Raw genomic sequence first — 26,657 nt, 5'->3', positions numbered from 1 at the left:
GGAATTTTTGCTTATGGTTCTTTGGTTCCCCAGGATCATAGCAGTGTTTCACTAAATATTGCAGTCTGTTACCTTTTTTTTTTTTCACTTGACTATTTTGGAGGGCCTTTCTGATGGCTGAATAAGTAGAAATTGATAGCTCATGTTGAACCTTTCATAAATAATATTATCCCAGCAAATTCTGTTACCCAAATGTGAATTATTCTCCTTCTGGATTATCTGTGATATACGGCTGCCTTTCTCAATTACTTAGTGTATGCAAGAGGCCATTTTTAAAAAAATAATCATCACCCCCTCAAGGAAGTTCCAGCAATTGTATGCCTTGTTTCATGTTTTTCAGATACTCTTGACTTCTCTTTTCTCTCTCCAGAAAATGCTTTCACCCAGTGCAGCAGTAGAAGAAAGTAATCACAGTGTCATGATTTTGTAGCAGAGACACAGGAGTCAGGAAGGAGAGTCATTGGCTCCCAGCCAGGACTGCCACTGATTAGCTTTCTTAACTTGTTCAAGTCACTTTAGGTCTCTAAATGGGATGGAATTTGATGATTCAGGGACCTCACTGGTGGTCCAGTGGTTAAAAATACACTTTGCAAGGCAGAGAATGCAGGTTTGATCCCTGGTGAGGTAACTAAGATCCCACATGCCTCAGAGCAACTAAGCCTAAACTCCACAACTAGAGAGTCAGCCTGCCACAACTTACACCCGAGGCAGCCAAAGAAATTAATTTTTAAAATATTTTAAAAAGAGTTGGATGATCCAGGAAGAAAAAGCTTAACATCTAGGATTCCATTTCTACTGTCCAGTCTCAGGCTGTGGGGAATTGTCTTTTCCAATCCTGGAGAAGACTCTTGAGAGTCCCTTGGACTGCAAGGAGATCCAACCAGTCCATCCTAAAGGAGATCAGTCCTGGGTGTTCATTGAAAGGACTGATGCTGAAGCTGAAACTCCAATACTTTGGCCACCTGATGCGAAGAGTTGACTCCTTGGAAAAAACCCTGATGCTGGGAGGGATTGGGGGCAGGAGGAGAAGGGGACGACTGAGGATGAGATGGCTGAATGGCATCACCAACTTGATGGACATGAATTTGGGTAAACTCCGGGAGTTGGTGATGGACAGGGAGGCATGGCGTGCTGCGATTCATGGGGTCGCAAAGAGTCGGACACGACTGAGCAACTGAACTGAACTGAACTGAATCTCATCACATTTGACTCCTTTCTCAATTCAGAGTTTACCAAAACAACACAACATCCATCAGTTTATTGCCCTTGTATTATTCATGCTAACTAATCAACCCCCCAATTCACATAGTGGATGACAGAAATTTCCTTTTTATCTCCATAAACTCAATCCATTATTGAAAATTATTCTTGAGAGTTTATTTTTAATTTGCAACTATTTGCCTTCTGAGCTGGAGAAGGAAATGGCAACCCACTCCAGTATTCTTGCCTAGAGAATCCCATGGACAGGGGAGCCTGGTGGGCTGCTGTCCATAGGGTCGCACAGAGTCAGACACGACTGAAGCGACTTAGCATGCGTGCATGCATTGGAGAAGGAAATGGCAGCCCCCTCCAGTGTTCTTGCCTGGAGAATCCCAGGGATGGAGGAGCCTGGTGGGCTGCCGTCTATGGGGTCGCACGGAGTCAGACAGGACTGAAGCGACTTAGCAGCAGCAGCATGACAACTAAGCCTGAGTGCCACAACTAGAGAAGCCCGTGGGCCACAACAAAGACCCACGGCAGCAAAAATAAATGAATAAAATTTTAGAATAATAATAAAAAATCTATTAAAAAAATGAAAAACACAGCACATGCATGCTCAGTTGCTCAGTCGTGTCTGACTCTTTTCAACTCCATGGACTGCAGCCCGCCAGGCTCCTCTGTCCATGGGATTCTCCAGTCAAAAATATTGGAGTGGGTTGCCCTTTCCTTCTCCAGGGGATCTTCCCAACCTAGGGATGGAACCTGTGTCTCCTGCATTGGCAGGCAGATTCTTTACCACTAAGCCACCCTGGAAGCCCCAGAGAGAAGAAATTTGAGCTGAGGAGCACATCTCCTTTGCATACTTTCACCTAATCATGGGGGCACCTAGCCCAGGATTCCTGGGATGCTAATTTAGTCCCCTTTTCTATCTAGCTCCCTTGAACTGTGCTATGTACATATACAGTTCTTGATGGCTATCAGTGAGTTAATCTAATAAATCACACCTGTGAGGCTTAATTAATGTTTATAAAATTCCTCAGGAGCTCAAGATAGAAGGAGCTAAATGCTCAAATTGGAAAGTGTAACTATTATTATTGTGGATTTCTTTTTCCATTGAACCCAGTCCTTGGTTATAAGGTATGGATGGCTGTGAGACTCTGAAAATTCATTAATTTCAGCTGATTCTTAGGAGAACTTTTCAAGACTTTGTAAATGATCCTGGGAACACCTCATTTCCATTTCTGAACAGTACATTATCTTTACTCATTAAAAAATTATCACAGTGATGGATTCTGCTTAATTTAAATTGACTTCTTTGTGGGGTAAAAAGGCAATTAAAGTTAAGAATATTTAAAAGGATTCCTAGGTGGGGACATTATTTCAGTGGGAAAATAAAAATGGCAGCTGACACACACCATAGGATTCTTGTTTTCTCTGCTTAGAGAAAACACTTTCCCTCTGAGGGTTCTTTCTAAAGCCTTTTAGATCAAAATTGGTGAACTCGAACTCTTTGAAAAAGCTGTTTTACCAGTCATTTGAAAATAACCAAAATAAATACTTACCTCTCAAACAAGAAAATCGATTATGCCTGAAATTGATAAATTAAATAAAAATAAGGGATATTATGTAGAGAGATAAATATGTCTCGGAAGTAAGACATAGATGACCCGAGTAGTCCCAGTTTGTTTGGAACTGTCCCTGTTTTACCACCTAAAGTCCTAAGTCCTTCCAAATCCCACTGGTCTGGGGAAACAGGGACAACTAGTCACCTTAGAAACAGATGTCAGGTTTAAACATGGTTCTTGAAAGGAGTGAACCAAGAGGCGAGAAAAGAACTAAAGCCTTTACTTATATATATATATTGTAGTATATATAATTGGTAATCTTTGAGTTTGAAATCACCTACATGTATGGCTTTGATTTAAAATTTAGAACAAATACTCGTTAGTAGAGAAGATGAAAGGTAGCTGTGTATGGCAGAGAACTAAGTGGAGTAGGAAGGGCAGGTGCTGGATGAGGCAAAGAAGGAAAAGACAGTGAGCTGAACGTTACTTTTGCCGAGCTCACATGGAGAGAAGAGAGACCGCCACACGGACAGTCTATTTTTTTTCTGCCTTCCACTCTTTTTTCCCTCCTTTCCAATCTTCCTTCTTTCCCTCCTTCTTTGTTCTTAAGCTTCATGTTACTTCTTTTCTTTTTAAATTCATTCATTCATTTTTGGCTGCCCTGCATCTTCATTGCTGCACACAGGCTGTCTAGTTAGGGCAAATGGGAGTTCCTGTCTAATTGCGGTGCTCATGCTTCTCACTGTGGTGCTTTCTCTTGTTGGTGGAGCATCAGCTCTAGAGTGTGGGTTCAGTCTCTATGGCACATGGGCCTAGTTGCCCCATGGCATGTGGAATCTTCCTGGACCAGGGATTGAACCTGGGTCCCCCAGAAGTAGCAGGCGGATTCTTAACCCCTGGACCACCTGGGAAATACTTCATGTTACTTCTTTTCTAGCCATTGATTGCTTTCAACTTCATTTAGTGAGGTTTTGAGTTCTTCCTGTCCACTCAGTTTTTTGCCGCTTCAGCCAGATTTCTAACTGAACATTTTCAAATGTTTTTTTCAGAAGGTAGAAATCTTAGCATTGTTTATTTGATTTAGGGTAGGTTTGCCAGGTAAAATCCAAGATGCTCAGATTAGTTAGAATTTTTGATAAAGAATGATTATTTAGTATAATTATCTGTTTCCTAAATTGTCCTAAATATTGCTTGGCATATATTTATATTAAAAAAATATTTATTTACCTGAAGCTCAAATATATTTGTGTAGTGGTTGTTTAGTTGCTGAGTGGTATTTGACTTTGTGACCCCATGAACTGTAGCTTGCCAGGGTCTTCTGTTCGTAGGATTTCCCAGCCAAGAATAATGGAGTGGGCTGCCATTTCCTTCTCCAGGGGATCTTCCTGACCCAGGGATCAAACCCCAGTCTCCTGCATTGCAGGCAGATTCTTTACTGACTGAGTCACCAGGGAAGTCCCCATAATTGGATATCCTGTGTTTTAATTTGCTAAATCTGGCCACCCTAATTTAGACTTTTTTCTTCCAGAATTACAGGTGGTATGGAGAAAGGGCCAAAGACTGGATTTAAGAAGAGTTGGGCTTCTTATTCACAACTCTGGGTTTCAGTTTTCACATTTTCAGAATGAGGAGGTCGATATAGATTGTCTGCTCACGTCCAGTTGTAGGATTCATAAATTAAAATCATCTTGTTTGACCATGTCCTTGACATAACGTGAGGCATGTCATAAGCCACAGTTGGGAGCTGTTGATCTGATCTTATCCGGCCTCTGTCGAGAGAGCAGTAGTCAAGAGACTGGGCCTGTTTCCACCTCATCTGACAGGGGCCAGATCCTCTGAGGTAACGGAGAGATTCCTGAGAGGTTAAGAGTGCAGGTCACATTTTATGGCTGTTTTGGAATTTGGCAGCAACAGTGTCTGAACTAGACTTAGAAGGTCAAGAGTATTTCCCATAGCGTCTGTGTGAGGAGGAAAGACAAATCAAGTATTCCATGGCAGCTTCAGCCAGGAGTAATGTATGATACATTGTATTTACTTCCAGAAACATGCACTCAATTCCATGGACACAGGGGATTCACTTCATGTGACTAGATTTGGAAATTATGAATTTTAATAGATGGAGCAATTTCTGCATGTGAGATAAACACCCCCGTTTTGAATGTATAGCTGGGGTTCAGTCTAATGCAGTGGAAAGTTGACAAGCTTTGAAGTCAGTCGGGATTTGCAGAGCAAATCCTAGTCTCACCCCATCCTGCGGTGTGACCTTCAGCAAATCACTGCCATGTTGTCGTGTAAACTCACGTTTAATCGGCACTTATCATGGTCTTGTGTTACATGCTTTCTCTGCTGACTGCAATAAACCCACACAATGTCTCTAAAATGTAGGTGATATCCTCAATGATAATTACAACATAATTTTATCATATCATTTTATGCTTTCAATTAAAAGTGAGGAAAGAAAAGTTGAGAGGGGTATAAAATCTGGCCAAGGTCACATGGAGCATCATGGTGAAGCCAGGGCTTCGTATCAAGTCTATCCGTCCAAAATTCACTGTCTCACACCTATAAATTTTCTCTTTCCAACTAGGCTCCTCTATCTCTAAACATACATCTTTCTTAGGGTGATAGGAAAAACTAAAGGCTGTCAAATAAATAAAGTATATATCGGTACTCATTAAGTTGTTATTTTCATACTCGATCTTCATTTTACAAGGAAGAGTAAGTAGAATTAATGCAAAACAGAGAAACATTTCACAGTATTCAAGATATTTGCTTTTTTTACGCCAACCAAATGATCTGACCACTTAAACCTAATAAAACATAGGGAAGAGAAATCCCTGCCCAACACCTTGAAAGTGAAAGAGTTAGTTGCTCAGTCGTGTCCAGCTCTTTGTGACCCTGTGGACTGTAGCTGGCAGACTTCTCTGTCCATGGAATTCTTCAGGCAAGAATCCTGGAGTGGGTAGCAATTCCCTTCTTCAGGAGATCTTCCTGACCAAGGGACAGAACCTGGGTCTCCTGCATTGCAGACAGGTTCTTTATCATCTGAGCCACCAGGGAAGCCCAACACCTGAAAATATTATTTTAGGCAGTTCAGTTCAGTTCAGTTCAGTCGCTCAGTCGTGTCCGACTCTTTGCAACCCCATGAATCGCAGCACTCCAGGCCTCCCTGTCCATCACAAACTCCCGGAGTTTACTCAAATTCATGTCCATTGTGTCAGTGATGCCATCCAGCCATCTCATCCTCTGTTGTCCCCTTCTCCTCCTGCCCCCAGTCCCTCCCAGCATCAGGGTCTTTTCCAGTGAGTCAAATCTTCTCATGAGGTGGCCAAAGTATTGGAGCTTCAGCTTCAGCATCAGTCCTTCCAATGAATACCCAGGACTTATCTCCTTCAGGATGGACTTGTTGGATCTCTTTGCAGTCCAAGGGACTCTCAAGAGTCTTCTCCAACACCACAGTTCAAAAGCATCAATTCTTTGGCACTCAGCTTTCTTCACCGTCCAACTCTCACATCCAAACATGACCACTGAAAAAACCGTAGCCTTGACCAGATGGACCTTTGTTGGCAAAGTAATGTCTCTGCTTTTTAATATCCTACCTAGGTTGGTCATAACTTTCCTTCCAAGGAATAAGCATCTTTTAATTTCATGGTTGCATTCACCACCTGCAGAGATTTTGGAGCCCACCCAAAAAATAAAGTCTGCCACTGGTTCCACTGTTTCCCTATCTATTTGCCATGAAGTGATGGGACCGGATGCCATGATCTTAGTTTTCTGAATGTTAGGCTTTAAGCCAACTTTTTCACTCTCCTCTTTCACTTTCATTAAGAGGCTTTTTAGTTCCTCTTTACTTTCTGCCATAAGGGTGGTGTCATCTGCATATCTGAGGTTATTGATATTTCTCCCGGCAGTCTTGATTCCAGCTTGTGCTTCTTCCAGCCCAGTGTTTCTCATGATGCACTCTGCATATAAGTTAAATAAGCAGGGTGACAATATACAGACTTGACGAACTCTTTTTCCTATTAGGAACCAGTCTATTGTTTCATGTCCAGTTCTAACTGTTGCTTCCTGACCTGCATACAGGTTTCTCAAGAGGCAGGTCAGGTGGTCTGGTATTTCCATCTCTTTCAGAATGTTCCACAGTTTATTGTGATCCAAAGAGTCAAAGGCTTTGGCATAGTCAAGAAAGCAGAAATAGATGTTTTTCTGGAACTCTCTTGCTTTTTCGATGATCCAGAGGCTGTTGGCAATTTTATCTCTGGTTCCTCTGCCTTTTCTAAAACCAGCTTGAACATCTGGAAATTCACGGTTCATGTATTGCTGAAGCCTGGCTTAAAGAATTTTGAGCAATACTTTACCAGCGTGTGAGATGAGTGCAATTGTGTGGTAGTTTGAGCATCCTTGGCATTACCTTTCTTTGGGATTGGAATGAAAACTGACCTTTTCCTGTCCTGTGGCCACTGCTGAGTTTTCCAAATTTGCTGGCATATTGAGTGTAGCACTTTCACAGCATCATCTTTCAGGATTTGAAATAGCTCAACTGGAATTCCATCACATCCACTAGCTTTGATCATAGTGATGCTTCCTAAGGCCCACTTGACTTCACATTCCAGGATGTCTGGCTCTAGGTGAGTGATCACACCATTGTGATTATCTGGCTCCTGAAGATGTTTTTTTACAGTTCTTCTGTGTATTCTTGCCACCTCTTCTTAATATCTTCTGCTTCTGTTAGGTCCAGACCATTCCTCTCCTTTATTGAGCCCATCTTTGCATGAAATGTTCCCTTGGTGTATCTAATTTTCTTAAAAATATCTCTAGTCTTTCCCATTCTATTGTTTTCCTCTATTTCTTTGCATTGATCACTGAGGAAGTCTTTCTTATCTCTCCTGGCTATTCTTTGGACCTCTGCATTCAAATGGGAATATCTTTCCTTTTCTCCCTTGCTTTTCACAGCTATTTGTAAGGCCTCCTCAGACAGACATTTTTCTTTTTTGCATTTCTTTTCCATGGAGATGGTCTTGATTCCTGTCTCCTGTACAACGTCGCGAACTTCAGTTCATAGTTCATCAGGCACTCTGTCTATCAGAGCTAGTCCTTTACAGCTTCGAGCCAAACATGTCCAGCTGCCTCGTCTTGTAAATAAACTTTGATTGGAATGCAGCCACACCCATTTGTCTATCTGTTGTCTGTGGTTGTTTTCAAGCTTCAACCACACAGCTGAGTAATTATGACAGAAATCATAAGCTTCGAAAAGCCTAAAATATTTACTACCTGCTCTTACAGACAGATTTGCCAATCCCTGTTGTAGAGTATACCAATTCAATGACTGTATAACTGGAAAGCTGGGAAAGAAATTGGCCTTCAGTATCAGTCGGAGAGGGATAGTTTATAGAGTTAGTTCCTAGATCTGAGAATATGTATTTGAGGGAAGCTTTTCCATGAATTGAGCGAGTAGATTTCTGTGGGACTGAATGAACAGAAATGTTGTGTGAGAGATAAAATAAAACTTTACTTAAAAGCTTTATTAGGGATTTCCCTGCTGGTCCAGAGGTTAAGATTCTGGGTTCCCAGTGCAGGGGTCCCAGGTTCAATCCCTGGTCAAGAAACTAGATCTCACATGCTGAAAAGAAGATCCAGCTCAGTCAAATAAATAAATGAATAAATACATAGTTTAAAAAAAAAAACTTTATTAAATTCATAAGAGCTTTGGATCATCCAACAAGACAACTTCTTGCCCTAAAAAAGCCCCAGAATTAGTTTTTTTTAAAAGAGGCCTAATGATATAACTTCCCTGGTGGCTCAGATGGTACCGAAAATCTGCCTGCAATGCAGGAGAGACTGGGGTTTGATCCTTGTGTTGGGAAGATCCCCTGGAGAAGGAAATGGCAACCTACTTCAGTATTCCTGCCTGGGAAATCCCAAGGACAGAGGAGCCTGGTTGGCTACAGTCTATGGGGTTGCACAGAGTAGGCCATGATAGAGCGATTGATTCTTTCAGTGATACAAGAGAATGCATTTTAACCATTAAGGATTAGCTCTATCAAATTCTTGAGACTGCATTGAGCAGGGCCCCTTGTACTACAGCAATGACTAATGGTGTTAGTTGTAAATGATTCTTACTCATTTGCTTAAAAACAAAATACACATAAGTTATTTAAGATCCGTAGGATGTCTCTCTTTGCCATTAAATACTTTGTTAGTGATAGCCCTATAGTTAATGAAATGGAGTTGGTGCTATTCTGTTATTGTTCTTGCTATTGAATAACTATAAAAGCAGTCATCTTAAAATTTTTTAAATTTGTTATTGAAGTATAAGTTATTTACATTATTGTGTTAGTTTCAGGTAAATTCAGCTATTTTACTAATTAAAATGGACCATCATCCCTTGAGTAGAAATAAGTAGATATACCTTTATAAGAGGTATAAGCCTTTTATAGAACCTGCATGCTAAGTCGCTTCAGTTGTGTCCTACTCTTTGCGACCCTGTGGATTATAGCCCGCCAGGCTCCTCTGTCCATGGGATTCTCCAGGTAAGAGTACAGAAGTGCGTTGTCACGCCCTCCTCCAGGGGATCTTCCCAACCCAGGGATCTAACACACATCTCCTATGGCTCCTGCATTGCAGGTGGATTCTTTACCGCTGAGCCACCCGGGAAGTCTTTTATAGAACATAGTGTATTTTATTGTCGCTTTTATTTGTTTTGTTTATTTTTGCACGAGTTAAGAATCTTTTCTGCTACAAGTGACAAAAAAAAAAAAAAACTGAAAATGGATTAAGGTGGAAAAAGGAATTAATTGGCTCAGGGAACTCAAAGTCCACAGGTAGGTAGCCATACCTATGTGCAGATATGGCTTGACCATGACTGGAGCTAAGACAGGAGTATTTGACTCATTGGCCTTTGTATTTTGACAATGAGTATTTTGACTCATTGCTTCCTGTGGGTTGGTTCCATTTTAGGCTTTGTGAATTTCAGTCCTGCCCCTCAGGGAGCTTTAAGGTGGCTGCAGATCCAAGCTTCACATCCTTAGTCTGTCAATTAGAATGGTAGAGAAAGGAACCTTCTTTTCCCCAGAAACACCAGTTAATTTATCCTCACACTGACTCCAACCCCCAAATCTATGCAAGGGAGAAGATAGGCAATCTGTATATTTTTAAAGCAGGCCTGGATCAACCCCAACACAAACCATGTTGCCTGACGGTGAAGTATCTGGGGGAACCAGAGTACCATTGCTGGAAGCAACAGGGTGTACAGTGCAATTTGCATGATGAAGAGATAAGAAATACATGTTCTCCTCAACTCTACAGCAGATTTTGGGCTCCCTATATTGGCTTAAATCTTGAATTGCCTAGAGGAAGTAGAACTTCATAGTCAAAGGAAGCACTTTGGAATCAGACTCCTAGAGTTCAAATCTCTACTCACTGACTGACAATATGAGCTTGGGTGAGGTGCTCAACCTCTCTGCGCTTACTTTCCCCTTCCTGTCACTCCCTTGCTGGAAGGTGATGGTGATAAAACAGCTTCCCCAACTTTAGGAAGCACCTATAGGCAGAGAGGAACCAGTACTTATCTGTAAGTAAGGACCCAGAGAGAGCAGGCTCCTTCTGGGGTCTTGGGGTCACGGCAGGTGGGCCGGGGCAGCTGGCTTCAGGCCCAGTGCACTGCCGATAGGGCTTCTCCAGCCTGGTCCGCCCGGGAGATGCGAGCCAGTCTTGGAAAAAATGGCAGCGAGTCTGCCTAACAAAAGGGATAAGGGTAGTACACAGTTATAACACTTGGGGCCTAAAACAATTCTTTTCTGTTATAAATTGCTCTTCTGGGAGCTAAACTGAGAGATAAGTAACTTCCTTCCACCTAGGAAAACTATTACTAGGTTCTGAAAAAAAGCAGAAAGAAGCAGGACCAACAGGCGGTTCCCAGTTCAGGGGCCTCAGCTGAGGGTGGGAGGTGAGGGGAACAGGGTCATGGACAACCTGCAGGGCAGCTGAGATCTGTCCACTCCCTTACAGCTCGGAGTCTGGGTGTCTCACCGGGGAGGGGCATCAGACACACCACCAAAATACTCTTGGGACTCTAGGGCTTGTCACAAACCAAGGACCTCAGGACAAAAGAAAGACACTCTTCAGGTTTATTCATTTTTAGTTTTATTTTTGTTGTCTTTTAGCTGTGCCACACAGCATGTGGGATCTTAGTTCCCCCACCAGAGATAGAACTCTCGTGCCCTACTTTGGAAGCACAGCGTCTTAACCCCTGGACCACCAGGGAAATCCCAAGGTTTTTATCCTTATGAAATATACGAAAGAAATATGCAGAAGTTAAAAGACACAGCCATGGACCCATAATCCAGATTTAGCACATTCTGACATTTTGACATATTTGCTTTACATTTTTTTAAAAAAAGGAAAAAATGTTTCAAAGCCATAAAAGCCTTCTTGTAGCTGTGGCTATCTCTTTCCCTTCCTTCTCTCCCTACAGGAAGAGGTCCTGTGACTTCTACTTATACTACAAATGCAGATGTTCATCAAAAACATGTGATGTTTTCTAGATTTTCAAACTTTACATCAATTGCATCATGCAATATACATCCTCTGACCACTCTATATGTTTATGTATATTTCTGTGATGTATCAAGTTGATAGATAAAAATCTAGTGCATTGAAGTTATGAGTAACAATTCACTGAATGAATGCATGCATGACTGAAGAGACTATATTCCCTGTCATATCAGAGATTTTGCACATCCTTGTTTTCTTTCTCACTTTAAAGAGAATATTTCTAAAGTCTCATCATTAAATACGGTGTTTGCTAGAGGTTGACATGTTCCCCTTATCATGTTAAAGAGATTCCTGATGTTTCAAGTTCACTAAGTGTTTTTGTTTTGCCAAATGGTTTTTTTTGCACTAATGAGATGATCGTATGTTTTCTCTCATTTAATCTGTTGTTATAATGAATTTCTTCACCAGGCATTTAAGGCAGACACAACTAGTTGTCAGCTCAGTATTCATTCTTCTTTTTCTTCCAAACAGAATCCTGGTTTTGTTCAAGTCAGCAATGATAGAAGTTAATTCTCACTACAGTCTTCAACTGTTTCTCTTCATGCACTTAAGTTTTTTGTTTGTTTTAATATTTATTGTGGTATGCTGCTGCTGCTGCTGCTAAGTCGCGATAGTTGACTTATAATGCTGTGTTTTAGTTTCACAGCAAAGTGAATCAGTTATATGTATTTATATATATATTGTATATGGTAGTGTGCATATGTTAATCCCAATCTCTTAATTCATCACTTCCCCCTATATTGCCCTGTTGGTAACTTGATTTTGAGATCTGTGAGGCTGTTTCTGTTTTGTAAATAAGTTCATTTTTATCATTTTTTAAAATTTGATTCCATGTTTAAGTGACATCATATGATAACCATCTTCCTCTGTCTGATTTACTTCACTTAGTGTGATAATCTCTAGGTCCATCCATGTCACTGCAAATGGCATCATTTTGTTCTTTTCTTATGTCTAATATTCCATTGTATATATGTACCACATCTTTATTCATTCCTCTGTTGGTGAGCATTTCAGTTGCTTACTCTTCACTGTTTTTCATTCTCCCTTTCAGCTGGGAGTGGCCTTCTAGCCAGTCTGTCTGGGGACCTGTAAGTATAATTCTGCCAGAAAGACTCTGGGAAAATAAAAGGAGAAAACATGACAGACAGATCTCTTCACTTTTTCTTCTAATTTCTTGGACCTGGGTCCAATGCTGGTGCTGGCAGCAGCCCTTATGTGACCTTTAAAAAAAGGCTAAAGAATCACAGACCATCAATCCTGATGTTGATGAGTCACTGAGCCAATACCAGCAACGGTTTAACTCTAGATCCTTACGGTATAAGTAAAGAAAATGCCTATGTGTTCAAGCCATACTAAACAAGTTTACAAGTTTCCTATTTCTTGAACCTAAATACACTTTTAATTGAGAAGGTTTCAGTGATAACCATTTTTGTTCTTGAAACAGACCCTGCTCGGTCATTATGTATTTTAAATACAATAGTGTGTTTATTCTGCTAATATATTAAGATTTTTACATCTGCATTCACTGGTAAACAGGTCTATAATTTTCCCATTAAATACTGTCTGTCCTGTTCTGACAGATCTGAAAGAATGAATAGGCAGCTTTCCTTCTCCTTCTAATATTTTGAATTCTTCTTATAATATGCTGCTTATATGTCAATATTGAAAGCACCTGTCTGTCTGATATTGTTTTGATAAATAAAGTTCCAATTAATTTAGCTTCTTAAATGATAGTATGTACATTCCAATAGTCTGTTTCTTGATTTCACTTTGGTGATTCATGTTCTTCTTTCTTGTAATATGCTCTATCTAAAATTTCAAAGTTCATAATTTCTTTTGGTTTTACCATCTACAATGTCTAAAATTGTTATCTTTCTTATTCCTAATGTTGTTTGTCTACATGCTATCCCTTTTTCCCTTAATAAACCTTGTTAGTTTGTATAGTGTGTTAGTCTTTACAAAATCTTTACAGTTAGCTTTCAGCAGGTTGTATAAGTCCCCTACATACAAACCACAATTAACTTTCAGCAATATGTAAGTCCCCTACATATGGACCTTCAAGTTGCGAAGTTTCAAAGATGCAGACATGCATTTATGTGTCTAGCCACATAAGTGAATTCATGTGTCTGGCATATGTTGTCACATGTGTGTGTCCTCCACAAGAGGCCGTGCTTTTGTGTACTTTATTGTACAGTACTATATAGACTGCAGTAGGACAGTATCTTTATTTCAAGCCCAGGATATTTGGTTGTTCAGTTGCTAACCAAATTTATGTCTAATTCTTTGTGACCCCATAGACTGTAGCAGACCAGGCTTCCCTATTCTTCGCTATCTCCTGGAGTTTGCTCAAACTCATGTTCATTAAGTCAGTGATGCTATCTCATCCTCTGTCATCCCTTTCTCCTCCTGTCTTCAGTCTTTCCCAGCATCAGGGTCTTTTCCAGTGAGTAAGCTCTTCACATCAGGTGGCCAAAGTATTGGAGCTTCAGCTTCAGCATCAGTCCTTCCAATAAATATTGAGGGTTGATTTTCTTTAGGATTGACTGTTTTGATCTCCTTACTGTCCAAGGGTCTCTCAAAAGTCTTTCCCAGCACCACAGTTCTATCCATTTTTTAGTCCTCAACCTTCTTTATGGTCCATTTCTCACATCCATACATGACTTCTGGAAAAACCATAGTTTTGACTGTACATTTGTTGGCAAAGTGATGTCTCTGCGTTTTAATATGTTGTCTAGGTTTGTCATAGCTTTTCTTCCAAGGAGCAAGTATCTTTTAATTTCTTGGCTGCAGTCACCGTTGACAGTGATTTTGGAGCCCAAGAAAATTAAATCTGTCACGGTTTCCATTTTTTCCCCACTTATTTGCCATGAAGTTATGGGTCTGGATGCCATGATCTTTGTTTTTTGAATGTTGAGTTTTAAGTCAGCTTTTTCACCTTCATCAAGAGGCTCTTTAGTTCCTCTTAGCTTTCTGCCATTAGGATGGTCTGGAAGCAAGTGTAAAAGCAGTGGTGATGTAGCTGATACTGCTAAGAAGCACCAATCGATACCGATGGAATTAGAGGCCCAGAGAAAAGATGAAGAGCGACAAGAGGAAGAGGAAGTAACTGAAGAACCAAAGAGATTCACAACACAAGAAATAGCAAGGGGATTTTCTTTATTTGAGGAGGCACTATTAGTTTTTGAGACTCGGAAGCTGAATGTAAAACAGTACACGAACTTTGCAGCAGCCATTCAGAATGCAATCTAGTGCTACTGTATCATCTATGATGAGAAAAAAAAAAGCTACTACCCATCAAGAGGATAGATAGAGTTGAATCCAGCACGGAACCAGACCCTGAGCCGTGAGCATCAGGTATGAGTGACATTGCAGTTTGCCCTCCATCTCCTATTCTGATGGTCCTTCAGCTCTACCATCTCCCACCTCTTTTCCCTCCTCCAATTAGTCATTCTTCTTGCCTGTTCACTTGATGCCAGACCCTGTATGCCAACTGTTGTACTATACTACTGTACTTTTCGAGGTGCTGTACTGTGAGATTAAACATGTTTTCTTTTATTTTTTCTGTTTGTTTTTTATGTATTGTTTGTCTGAAAAGTATTACAAACCTATTACAGTACAGTACTATGTGGCTGATTGTGTTAGTTGGGTACCTAGGCTAACTTCGTTGCATTTATAAACAAATTGGACTTAAGAACTCCCTCTCAGAACAGAACTCATAAGTATATAGGACATTTACCATAGTCTCTTAAAAATTCTCTAAATACTAATATCTTTGGGTCTATAATTGACAAATTAAAAAAAACATTTATGGAACTTAACCATTTAAAGCACTGGTTGATGGCTTTTTAACTGGGAGACAATTATCATTGCTCAAGCCATTTTAGAGATGACTCCTCTTTCAGCATGAGGGCCTACCTACATCTCATTCTTAAAAAAAATGAAAAATAGCATTGGTGCCAAGTCTTGGTCCTTTTAGGAATTTTGCAAGTTGCAATCATCTTAAAAACTCTTGTCAAAAAGATAGATGGTCAAATTGTGTTCAGAGAGGACCATAAAGTACTGAAACATTACTTTGTAGAATTTAATAGTTTCCAAAGGTATGTCTCAAAGACAACTTCTAAAAAGTATTCTAAACAATGGCATTGCTATTGGAAAAAGTTTATAAATTCTCATTTGGTAAGCAAGTTGTTTGTCAGACAATTGTTGTCCCTATAGTAACAAGATTTGAGAACATTAGCCTTTGGAGTCCAACAGAAAAAGTTTGTACTCCAACTTTACCCCTTATCCAGATGCATGACCTTGGGCAGATCATTAAAATTCTTCGTGATTTTGTTTCTCACATGGAAAAATGAGGATAATTATTTTCATTTACAGAGTTTGTGCCTAGAAAACCCCTTTAAAGGGTTAGTTACCATAAATAAAAATGAAATTCCTATTAATTTTTTTAAAAATTAGGTTTTATATGTTCCTGAGCTCTAATATTATGCCCAGATAATGCCAAAACTCATAATAATAGAATTTATTCAATCATTAATATTGGTCATCATTATGCAACCTAACAACACATCAGCTTCATTAATTATTTTATATAATTTGGTCATTTTTTGTCCTCTAGTTAAATTCTTCTATAGCTCTTATGCACCTGTTATTAGGATTACATTCATAAAATCACATGTAATACTCAATGCTTAAGTAATTCAACAAAGAAACAAAGCAATAAACAAAAGTATAAGAGTACAAAAGAAAATCATGGAAACAATGAAATGTATAGAGCTCAGTGTATGAGACTGCCAGAGATAGTAAACCAAAGTTTTGTAGTGGCAGAAGGTCACTAGATCTACCTTTAGGACAGTATAGACGTTATAGTAGCTTCCCACTCAGCCCTCAGCATTGTGTGGGATACACAGAATCCATGTCAGTCTCTGTAATTGCAACTGACACATTTTAGGCCAAAGAAGGGGTGTAACATTAAATGGCTCTAATTTGATGCTGAAGCTGAAGCTCCAGTACTTTGGCCACTGGATGTGAAGAACCAACTCATTAGAAAAGACCCTGATGCTGGTAAAGATTGAAGGTAGGAGGAAAAGGGGATGACAGAGGACAAGATAGTTAGATGGCACCACCAACTCAAAGGACGTGAGTTTGAGCATACTCCAGGAGATGGTGAAGGACAGGGAAGCCTGCCATGCTAGAGTCCACGGGGTTGCAAAAAGTCAGACATGACAGAGTGACTGAACAACAAATTTAAAAAGACATATGCACCCTTATGTTCATTGCAGCATCATTTATAATAGCCAAGATATAGAAATAACCTAAGTGTCCATCAATGGATGAATGGATAAAGAAGATGTGGTATATGTGTATATAGTGGAATACTGCTGCTGCTAAGTTGCTTCAGTCGTGTCCGACTCTGTGTGACCCCATAGACGGCAGCCCACCAGGTTCCCCCGTCCCTGGGATTCTCCAGGCAAGAACACTGGAGTGCATTGCCATTTCCTTCTCCAATGCATGAAGGTGAAAAGTGAAAGTGAAGTCTCTCAGTTGTGTCCAACTCTTCATGACCCCATGGACTGCAGCCCACCAGACTCCTCCATCCATGGGATTTTCCAGGCAAGAGTACTGGAGTGGGGTGCCATTGCCTTCTCCAAGTGGAATACTACTCAGCCATAAAAAGAAAGAAATCCTGCCATTTTGACAAAATGGATGACCTTAAAGGTACTATATACTAAGTGAAATAAGTTAGATGGAGAGAGACACATACTGTATGATTTCACTCATACATGGAAACTAAAAAAGAAAAAAAGGCACATGCACACAAAAGAAAAACAAAACAAAAAAACCTCATAGGTTCAGAGAACAGATTAGCAGTTACCAGAAGGGGAGGGGGATAAGGGGGTGGCTGGAACAAATGAAAGAATTAGCTGTTGATAGATGATGACAAGCCTTCTGGTGGTGATCACTTTGTAGAGTATACAGATGTCAGATCATAATGCCATACAGCTTAAGTGTATATAATTAAAAATAGAAACTTTTAACAGACAGAATTATTTTCTCATTCAGAAAACAAATGAAATAGCTCAAGAAGTTGAATTATAATCTTAACAAGCTCTGTAAATGGGTCTACAGATGGGATAAAGACTCTATTTAATATACATCTGGCACATAGAAGATGTTCAATAAATGGAAATTGATGCTGCCTTATTGCCACAGTTTTACTATTACAACTTTCTCATTAATCTAGTTCACTTTTTACATTTGATTCTATAAAAGATATAACTCACGTCCTTTTTAACCTTGTCATTTACAACTGATTTCACATTTAAATGGCTTTTATTCTGTTTTTCCAATGAATTGTACATTTTATTTATATCTTCTATACATCCCTATCCTTACCCTCCATGAAATAAATCTATTTGGAAAGATAAATAATTGGCTTGTGGCTCAGGCAAGAGTCAGTATGTCATCAAGCAATCACTTATATTTCCAAATGAAGATAAATCAGCTGGAAGTTAAAAGACAGTGCTTTAATAAATGCTGGAGAGGGTGTGGAGAAAAGGGAACCCTCTTACACTGTTGGTGGCAATGCAAATTAGTACAGCCACTATGGAAAACAGTGTGGAGATTCCTTAAAAAGCTGGAAATAGAACTGCCATATGACCCAATAATCCCACTTCTGGGCATACACACTGAGGAAACCAGATCTGAAAGGGACACGTGCACCCCAGTGTTCATCGCAGCACTGTTTATAATAGCCAGGACATGGAAGCAACCCAGATGCCCATCAGCAGACGAATGGATGAGGAAGCTGTGGGACATATACACCATGGAATATTACTCAGCCATTAAAAGGAATTCATTTGAATCAGTTCTAATGAGATGGATGAAACTGGAGCCCATTATACAGAGCGAAATAAGCCAGAAAGATAAAGACCATTACAGTATACTAACACATATATATGGACTTTAGAAAGATGGTAACGATAACCCTATATGCAAAACAGAAAAAGAGACTCAGATGTATAGAACAGACTTGTGGACTCTGGGAGAAGGCGAGGGTGGGATGTTTCAAGAGAACAGCATCGAAACATGTATATTATCTAGGGTGAAACAGATCACCAGCCCAGGTTGGGTGCATGAGACAAGTGCTCGGGCCTGGTGCACTGGGAAGACCCAGAGGGATCAGGTAGAGAGGGAGGTGGGAGGGGGGACCGGGATGGGGAATACATGTAAGTCCATGGCTAATTCATTTCAATGTATGACAAAAACCACTGCAATGATGTAAAGTAATTAGCCTCCAACTAATAAAAATAAATGGAAAAAAAATTTTTTTTTAAAAAAGACAGTGCTTTATGAAATAGAAGTTTACCAGTGAAAGAATTTTCTTAGACATCTTTAATTTTTCCCTAGAGAAAAAGTAGTGAAAAGTCATTATAGTTATAACAGATTTGTAGTTGTTGTTGCCATATTCAAATTTTCTCCCCAAGTTTTATATAACGTGATTTTCTCTTTTTAAAGTGACCTTTGTCCTAAAACCCAGAGCCAGCATATAATGAGCATGAGACCCTGAGCTGGGGTGAAAACTATGACAAAGCAGCATCAGAGATTTTAATGAGACAAGAAAATATCAGGAGAAAAAAATAATAGTTGAGTCCAGTGTTCATTTTGATAAAATTAAGTATAAATATTTACTGTAGGAGCCATGACAGGATCAAATCTTCATCTCCATGGTACAAAAACTACCCTTTAAGCATACCTGAGTCAAATCACATGGAAATGTGAACAATAACTCTTTATTCTTCCACCTCACCAGTCCACCAAACAGAATAATGAATGAGCCACCAAGAGCACCCAACAGTGCATGCTTCATGATTTTCACATACAGGCACTATTCTTCTTAAAAGGACCCGGTAAATCCCATGGGGATGATTTTGGCTGTGTCTGCTCAGTTATAACATGTGGGTGCTGCCACCAAATGCACACTGGCTGCTAGAGGCGCAGTCATGAATGTCACCCTCTGAGCGAAAGGCTAAAAGCATGCAAGCATCACTAAGAAAACACCCTGTATCTGTGTTTCATTGTGGAACTGATCTGTAAGATTTTACTCTTCAGTTATTTTATTTATTTTATTTTTGCTCTATTGTGATGGACCTTGAAGGAACCATATGCTAAGAGAAATAAGTCTATTGTGAGCACATAGGCACTTGAATCCTTTTAAAACAATGCTCAGAAAGCAGTATGTCCCCCAGGAAACAGGGGCCCCAGATATTAACCAGAGATTTAAATTAAGTGTAATGATGACAGTCATGAACATGAAGAAATTCAGATTTGCCTTAAAAAAAATGATATTCCCCTTTCCAAATACTTTGACTCTTGTTAAAGAGACATGTCTTACCCTCTCTGATCCCCGGCCTGATTATATGCTTTGTTGGGTGCATGAGACAAGTGCTCGGGCCTGGTGCACTGGGAAGACCCAGAGGGATCGGGTGGAGAGGGAGGTGGGAGGGGGGACCGGGATGGGGAATATATGTAAATCCATGGCTAATTCATTTCAATGTATGACAAAAACTACTGCAATGATGTAAAGTAATTAGCCTCCAACTAATAAAAATAAATGGAAAAAAAAAAAAAGAAAATAGATAAAACAGAAAATTATCAAAGCTAAAAAAAAAAAGTTGTGGGGGTTTTTTAAGTTAATCACTAATTTAAAATTAATAAATTACAGATGGCTCTGTCTTAGATAATTTATGTTTATGTTTATATCTATACGTTTATGTTTAAAACGGTCTTCCCTTGTGGCTCAGCTGGTAAAGAATCTGCCTGCAATGTGGGAGACCTGGGTTTGATCCCTGGGTTGGGAAGATCCTCTGGAGAAGGGAAAGGCCACTCACTCCAGTATTGTGGCTTAGAGAATTCCATGGAGTGTATAGTCCATGGGGTGGCAAAGAGTTGGACACGAATGAGTGACACTTTTTTTATGTCTAAAAAATGTATAAGTGATGTTTTTAAAGCTGCTTATCATTCCTAAAAGGTCACAGAGGGATATACACAAAAAAAGAAACTTTATCGTTTGGATTTTAACATGCATCAAAAGGGAAACTATATACATTCAGTTATTTTTAAGAAGCAATTACTGTCTCAATTGAATTATCTGGTGATTAACAGAAGAATATTTTAGAGGGCAGATAAGGCAGACCTGATATGGATCACATCAAGCAGATTGCTGGAGAGGTGGGACATAAAAGTGAATATAGAGTTTCAACATTGCGACCCCAGCCTTTGATAGTCAGATAAGAATGTCCAACACAGAGGAAATGAAATGCAGCAAAGTACGATTAGATCACCCTGTACAGAGAGGAGATCGTATTTTTGTTTTTTTATGATGCAAGAATTAGAGCATTGTTTCATTTCTCTCTCAGATGATGCGTATTGCACTGTGCGTGAAAATAAAGAATTAGAGTTCAGTCTGCTTTTATGGCCTACCTAATTTCTTCCCTGGAATGTGAAAACAAATTAAAAGTGACTTTCAAATCACTATAACTTTATTTAAATGATTTTGTGAACATTTATAATTTACAAAACCCTTTTATATGCATCATCTTTGATTCTCATCACAACCCTGAGAGGTAAAACAGGCTGAGATGATGACTATTCCTACTTTATAAATGGGAAACAATGTTCAAAGAGGTGACGTGATTAGTCTGAGATCAAATTGCTCCTTTTTGAAGCAAGACACAGTCCTTTCCTCCAGAATTCACAGCTGGCACATTATATCCGCGTGCTCACAGGCTATCCTTTCTTTCTTTTCTCACTTAACTCAGTTTTTTACTCTATCATCACAGAGCTCACCGCACGTCCCGTGCTGGCAAACTATTTTATTGCATCAGATTCAGGAACCTTTTAACCAATATGACTCGTGTCAGTTTAAGATTTACATCAAAGGAAGAATGAAAATTTCTCTCTCATACCTATTTTTGTCTATGACAAGCACTTCTCCAATGTATTTGATAATTTGTGATATGTACTCCTGGTCCAGAAAGAAAAGCTCCAAATATGTTGTCACCTGTACATACAGAAAAGCAATTGGAAATAAACTCAGAAGAATTTTTTTTCAAAACAAATTAGTTTTTAGTTCTTGCTTTAATCTGTTTTAGAGTCACATTTTGCTTACCTGTAGTCCTAATGAACATAACGGCAAAAAAGACACAAGAAAAAAATCTCTGAATTTCCCTGTGCTGTAATGGTGATGTTGAGAAATCAGAATGTTGCCGTTTTATGCTTCGTTTGTTTGTTTTGCCTTAGCTATGTGTGTAAGTAAAAATCCAGTAAATAGACCAATTTTCATAGCAAGAATAATAGCATTTTTTCACCCAAGTTCATGATCCTTCAAGTCAAGACCTACAAGATTTCACTTTTTAAAAAACAGTTTCACTCTGCAAAGAGATAGGTGCAAATGACGGAAAGACAAATCACATAATTGCAGGAGAAGAGCTAAAGGCAATTTATGCCCACAGTTTCAGATAAATGAATTTGTGTTCTTATGTAAATATCTAGGAGGAAAGACTAGTTTGTAAGTCACAGAGAAGGAAAGGCTTCCTTTGCTTTACATTATATGGGTTTGCATTGGGTAATTTAAAAATTAATAAACAAAGAGTCTTGGCAAGGAAATTGTAAAGAAGGTTTGGGGGTCTTTAATTTGTTCATCATGAAGCCTGAACCAGATATTGTAGAAATAGGAACAATCAAAATAATAATAATAAATAGTAGATGTGTAGTGAAAGTGCTGCACCCAATATGCCAGCAAATTTGGAAAACTCAGCAGTGGCTACAGGACTGGAAAAGGTCAGTTTTCATTCCACTCCCAAAGAAAGGCAATTCCAAAGAATGCTCAAACTACCGCACAATTGCACTCATCTCACACGTTAGTAAAGTAATGCTCAAAATTCTCCAAGACAGCCTTCAGCAATATGTGAACTGTGAACTTCCAGATGTTCAAGCTGGCTTTAAAAAAGACAGAGGAACCAGAGATCAAATTGCTAACAGCCGTTGGACAATCAAAAAAGCAAGAGAGTTCCAGAAAAACATCTATTTCTGCTTTATTGACTATGCCAAAGCCTTTGACCTTGTGGATCACAATAAAGTGTGGAACATTCTGAAAGAGATGGGAATACCAGACCACCTGACCTGCCTCTTGAGAAACCTGTATGCAGGTCAGGAAGCAACAGTGAGAACTGGACATGGAACAACAGACTGGTTCCAAATAGGAAAAGGAGTACTTCAAGGCTGTATATTGTCACCCTGCTTATTTAACTTCTATGCAGGGTACATCATGAGAAACACTGGGCTGGAAGAAGCACAAGCTGGAATCAAGACTGCCGGGAGAAATATCAATAACCTCAGATATGCAGATGACACCACCCTTATGGCAGAAAGTGAAGAAGAACTAAAGAGCCTCTTGATGAAAGTGAAAGAGGAGAGTGAAAAAGTTGGCTTAAAGCTCAACATTCATAAAACGAAGATCATGGCATCTGGTCCCATCACTTCATGGCAAATAGATGGGGAAACAGTGAAACCAGTGGCAGACTTTATTTTGGGGGGCTCCAAAATCACTGCAGATGGTGATTGCAACTTTGAAATTAAAAGATGCTTATTCCTTGGAAGGAAAGTTATGACTAACCTAAAGAGCATATTAAAAAGCAGAGACATTACTTTGCCAGCAAAGGTCCATCTGGTCAAGGCAATGGTTTTTCCAGTGGTCATGTATGGATGTAAGAGTTGGACTGTGAAGAAAGCTGAGTGCCGAAGAATTGATGCTTTTGAACTGTGGTGTTGGAGAAGACTCTTGAGAGTCCCTTGGACTGCAAAGAGATCCAACCAGTTCATCCTAAAGGAGATCAGTCCTAAGAGTTCATTGGAAGGACTGATGTTGAAGCTGAAACTCCAATACTTTGGCCACCTCATGCAAAGAGTTGACTCATTGGAAAAGATCCTAATACTGGTAAGGATTGGGGGCAGAAGGAGAAGGGGCCAACAGAGGATGAGATGGTTGTATGGCATCACCGACTCAGTGGACATGAGTTTGGGTGAACTCCAGGAGTTTGTGATGGACAGGGAGGCCTGGCGTGCTGTGGTTCATGGGGTGGCAAAGAGTCAGACATGACTAAGCGACTGAACTGAACTGAAGTGAACAGAGCATTTGCTCTGGGTCAGACATTGTGCTTTCTGAGAAAGCACCCACATGATTTATGTAATTCAATATTCATTTCATGCACTAAGGTAATGAGACTTGGTGAAGTTAAGCGACCTGCCCAAGATCACAGTGGTAATAAATAGTTTGGTTATAGTTCCATCTCATCCCAGGAAAGAGCCCTAGAGAGAAAACCAGGCATTTTGATTCTACCTCTCTCCTTTCTAACTGTGGGATTTGGATAACTAACAAGATTTTCATGCACTTTAGTGTCTTCATCAGTTAAATTATAGGCTCAATAATTCTTAGTCTGCAGTCAACAACCTCCTAAAGAGGAGAAGGGGCAAGAAATGGGCTTGAAGTTCGTTGCAAGTGATCCATGTTGTAAACTGAATATGCGATATGTATAGCTTATATACATCCTTCCTTGTAAGAGGGATGCAGATTTACTTCTGGAATAGTGAAATAAACTTAAACATGACTTCTGAATTTGTAGACTCTTTGCCATAATGCACGGTCTCAAACAACAACTAAAAGAATTATTGCTCTCAAATCAGGATTCCAGAAAATATTTTTACATCAAAATTGGGCCTTGGCTTCTTCAAAGGTAAGAAATCATAAGCCAAGATGATATCTCAAAACCTTCTCAGGTATATATTTCTATAATTTCCAGAGAGAAGTTAAATGACTTGACTATTAATATTGAAAGCTTTCAGGAGCAATGTCTTTTGATTACTTTTATTCCCCCGCTCAAACATAGAACTATCACATATCGCTTTGGGCAAGGGCAGTAAAGCCCCAATGCTTCGCTAGAAGCTGGTAGATTTAGCAACAGCTCCTCCTTGAGCCCTCAGTGATCGCTTTGTTATATTTTCTATACTAATGGTCATCAGTTTCACAAAACTTAGGAGGAACTCTTAAGTGAAAGTTGCTCAGCCGTGTCCAACTCTTTGCGGCTCCGTGGACTGTAGCCCGCCAGGCTCCTCTGTCCATGGAATTCTCCAGGCAAGAATACTGGAGTGGGTTGCCATTTCCTTCTCCAGGGGATCTTCCCTACCCTGGGATTGAACTTGGATCTCCTCCATTGCAGACAGATTCTTTACCGCCTGAGCCATCAAGGAAGCTCCCTAGGAACTCTTAGGCCCTGTGTAAATAACGTACTTGAAGAAAACTGATAGTTGAATCAGAAAATAACCATGTGAGCATTGCGTTCGATGGGGTTCCTCTCATTCTGTCCACTGAGAAGGCTTTGGCTGATTTTGAGCTACTTCAAATGACTCAAGGCTGCACTGACAACCTCAGTAACTATAGAAACAATCGCTAATGCAAGGTTGCCCATGGAGGCAACCTGAATGATGGCAGCTCCAATCCCATTTGAGGCTTTGCTGGGGAGTAACTTGCCCATTTCTCCTTCTGTTCATGTAATACATGTGTGCATGCTAAACACTTCAGCAGTGTCTGACTCTTTGTGAACCTATGGACTGTAGCCCACAGTGTTCCTCAGTCCATGGGATTCACCAAGCAAGAATACTGGAATGGGTTGCCATTTTCTCCTCCAGGATATCTTCCCAATCCAAGGATTGAGCCCCCCTCTCTTAGGTCTCCTGCATTGGCAGGCAGGTTCTTTACCACTAGCTCCACCTGGGAAGCCCTTATATGATACAAAACAAGCTAGCCCTAATCAGGAGTCTAATCTCCATTATTGCTGCTAAGGAAGACCACCTACCTGTGCACAGCTGGTGGGTCAGTAAACTGTTAAAAACTTTTTAAAGGGCAAATCAGTCATGTGGATTAAATTTTGTTTGACTCAGCAGTTTCTCCTCTAAAAATCTGTCACAAGAAAAATAATCACGTAAAACATTTAGAATTAAAAATAGTTACCATAGAAGTTTATCATAGAGATTTGATTAAGCTATAGTTATGAAAGTGAAGTGAAAGTATTAGTCACTCAGTCGTGTCCAACTCTTTGTGTCATCATGGACTGTAGCCTACTGGGCTCCTCTGTCCATGGAATTCTCCAGGGAAGGATACTGGAGTGGGTTACCATTCCCTTCTTCAGGGGATCTTCCCAAGCCAGGGATCGAAATTGAGTCTCCAGCATTGCAGGCAGATTCTTTACCGTCTGAGCCACCAGTATCTATATGGAAATACTATACAGTCCATAACATTTTTAAAAATAAACCTATTGGTAATAAAATGTAAGTTAGGAAAGGGGAGTAGGAGATATATAGACATACAGTTTAATTTTAATAATGTTTGTTTGTAAAATATATTAACAATTCTGTTTGTTTTGATTTTCTTTTATATAAACCCGGCCACGGCATTTGAGAATAGAACTTAGTGTATATAACTGACATTTTTCCCCTCAAATACACCAGAGTGATTCCCAGTCTGGGTCTTTGCAGTCAGAATCTGTCTGAATGGAAAAATTTTCTCCCAGATTTCCACATGGCTAGCTCATGGAAGTCTTCTCTGATCACCTCTCAGAGACTGTCACCTCAACCATATCACCCTTATTTTATTTTCTTTACAGCCCTTATGACCATCTGAAGTTACCTTATTCACTTTGTTGTTTGATAATTTTTTGTCTCTTCTCAAAGAAGTTCATATGTACACAGGCCTTCTGGATCTTACTTCCTGTATTAGAACCATGATAGACACATAGTAGGTGCTCAATAAGTATTTGTCAAATGAATGATTTTGTGAGTGTGTGAATCATATTTCTGTCTTTTCTGGTGGCTCATTGGGAGTTCTTTGATTCTAATTTAGGGAGAAAATAGAGAAATATTGATATTCAGCAGAAATAAGTCTATTTACCACTAACTGTCAAACATTCCTCCCCCATCTCTGTTATTCACTTGAAAAACTTTGAGTCTCTATACTATGCTAGAGCTAGTGCTAGGAGCAAAAATAGGTATACAATAGGAATTAGATTTTTTTTTAATCTTACAAGACCCATGGTTAATGGAACATATAACGTATGGTGGGATAGATAATTCTTAATAACACAGTGGAGTAAGAACAGAGGTATGCAGGATGCTATGGGAGCAAAGTAAGAGGGGTGCTGAAACACTTTGCTGATACAAGAGACCTTATGAATATGAATGGAAAGAAATTCCAGGCAGAGGGAATGGAATGTGTTTTGTTAGTCATGC

This window comes from Odocoileus virginianus, chromosome 10 (genome assembly GCF_023699985.2).
Source record: "Odocoileus virginianus isolate 20LAN1187 ecotype Illinois chromosome 10, Ovbor_1.2, whole genome shotgun sequence".
Lineage (NCBI taxonomy): Eukaryota > Metazoa > Chordata > Mammalia > Artiodactyla > Cervidae > Odocoileus > Odocoileus virginianus.
The sequence above is the reverse complement of the archived record's forward strand: the minus strand, read 5'-3'. Positions refer to the sequence as shown.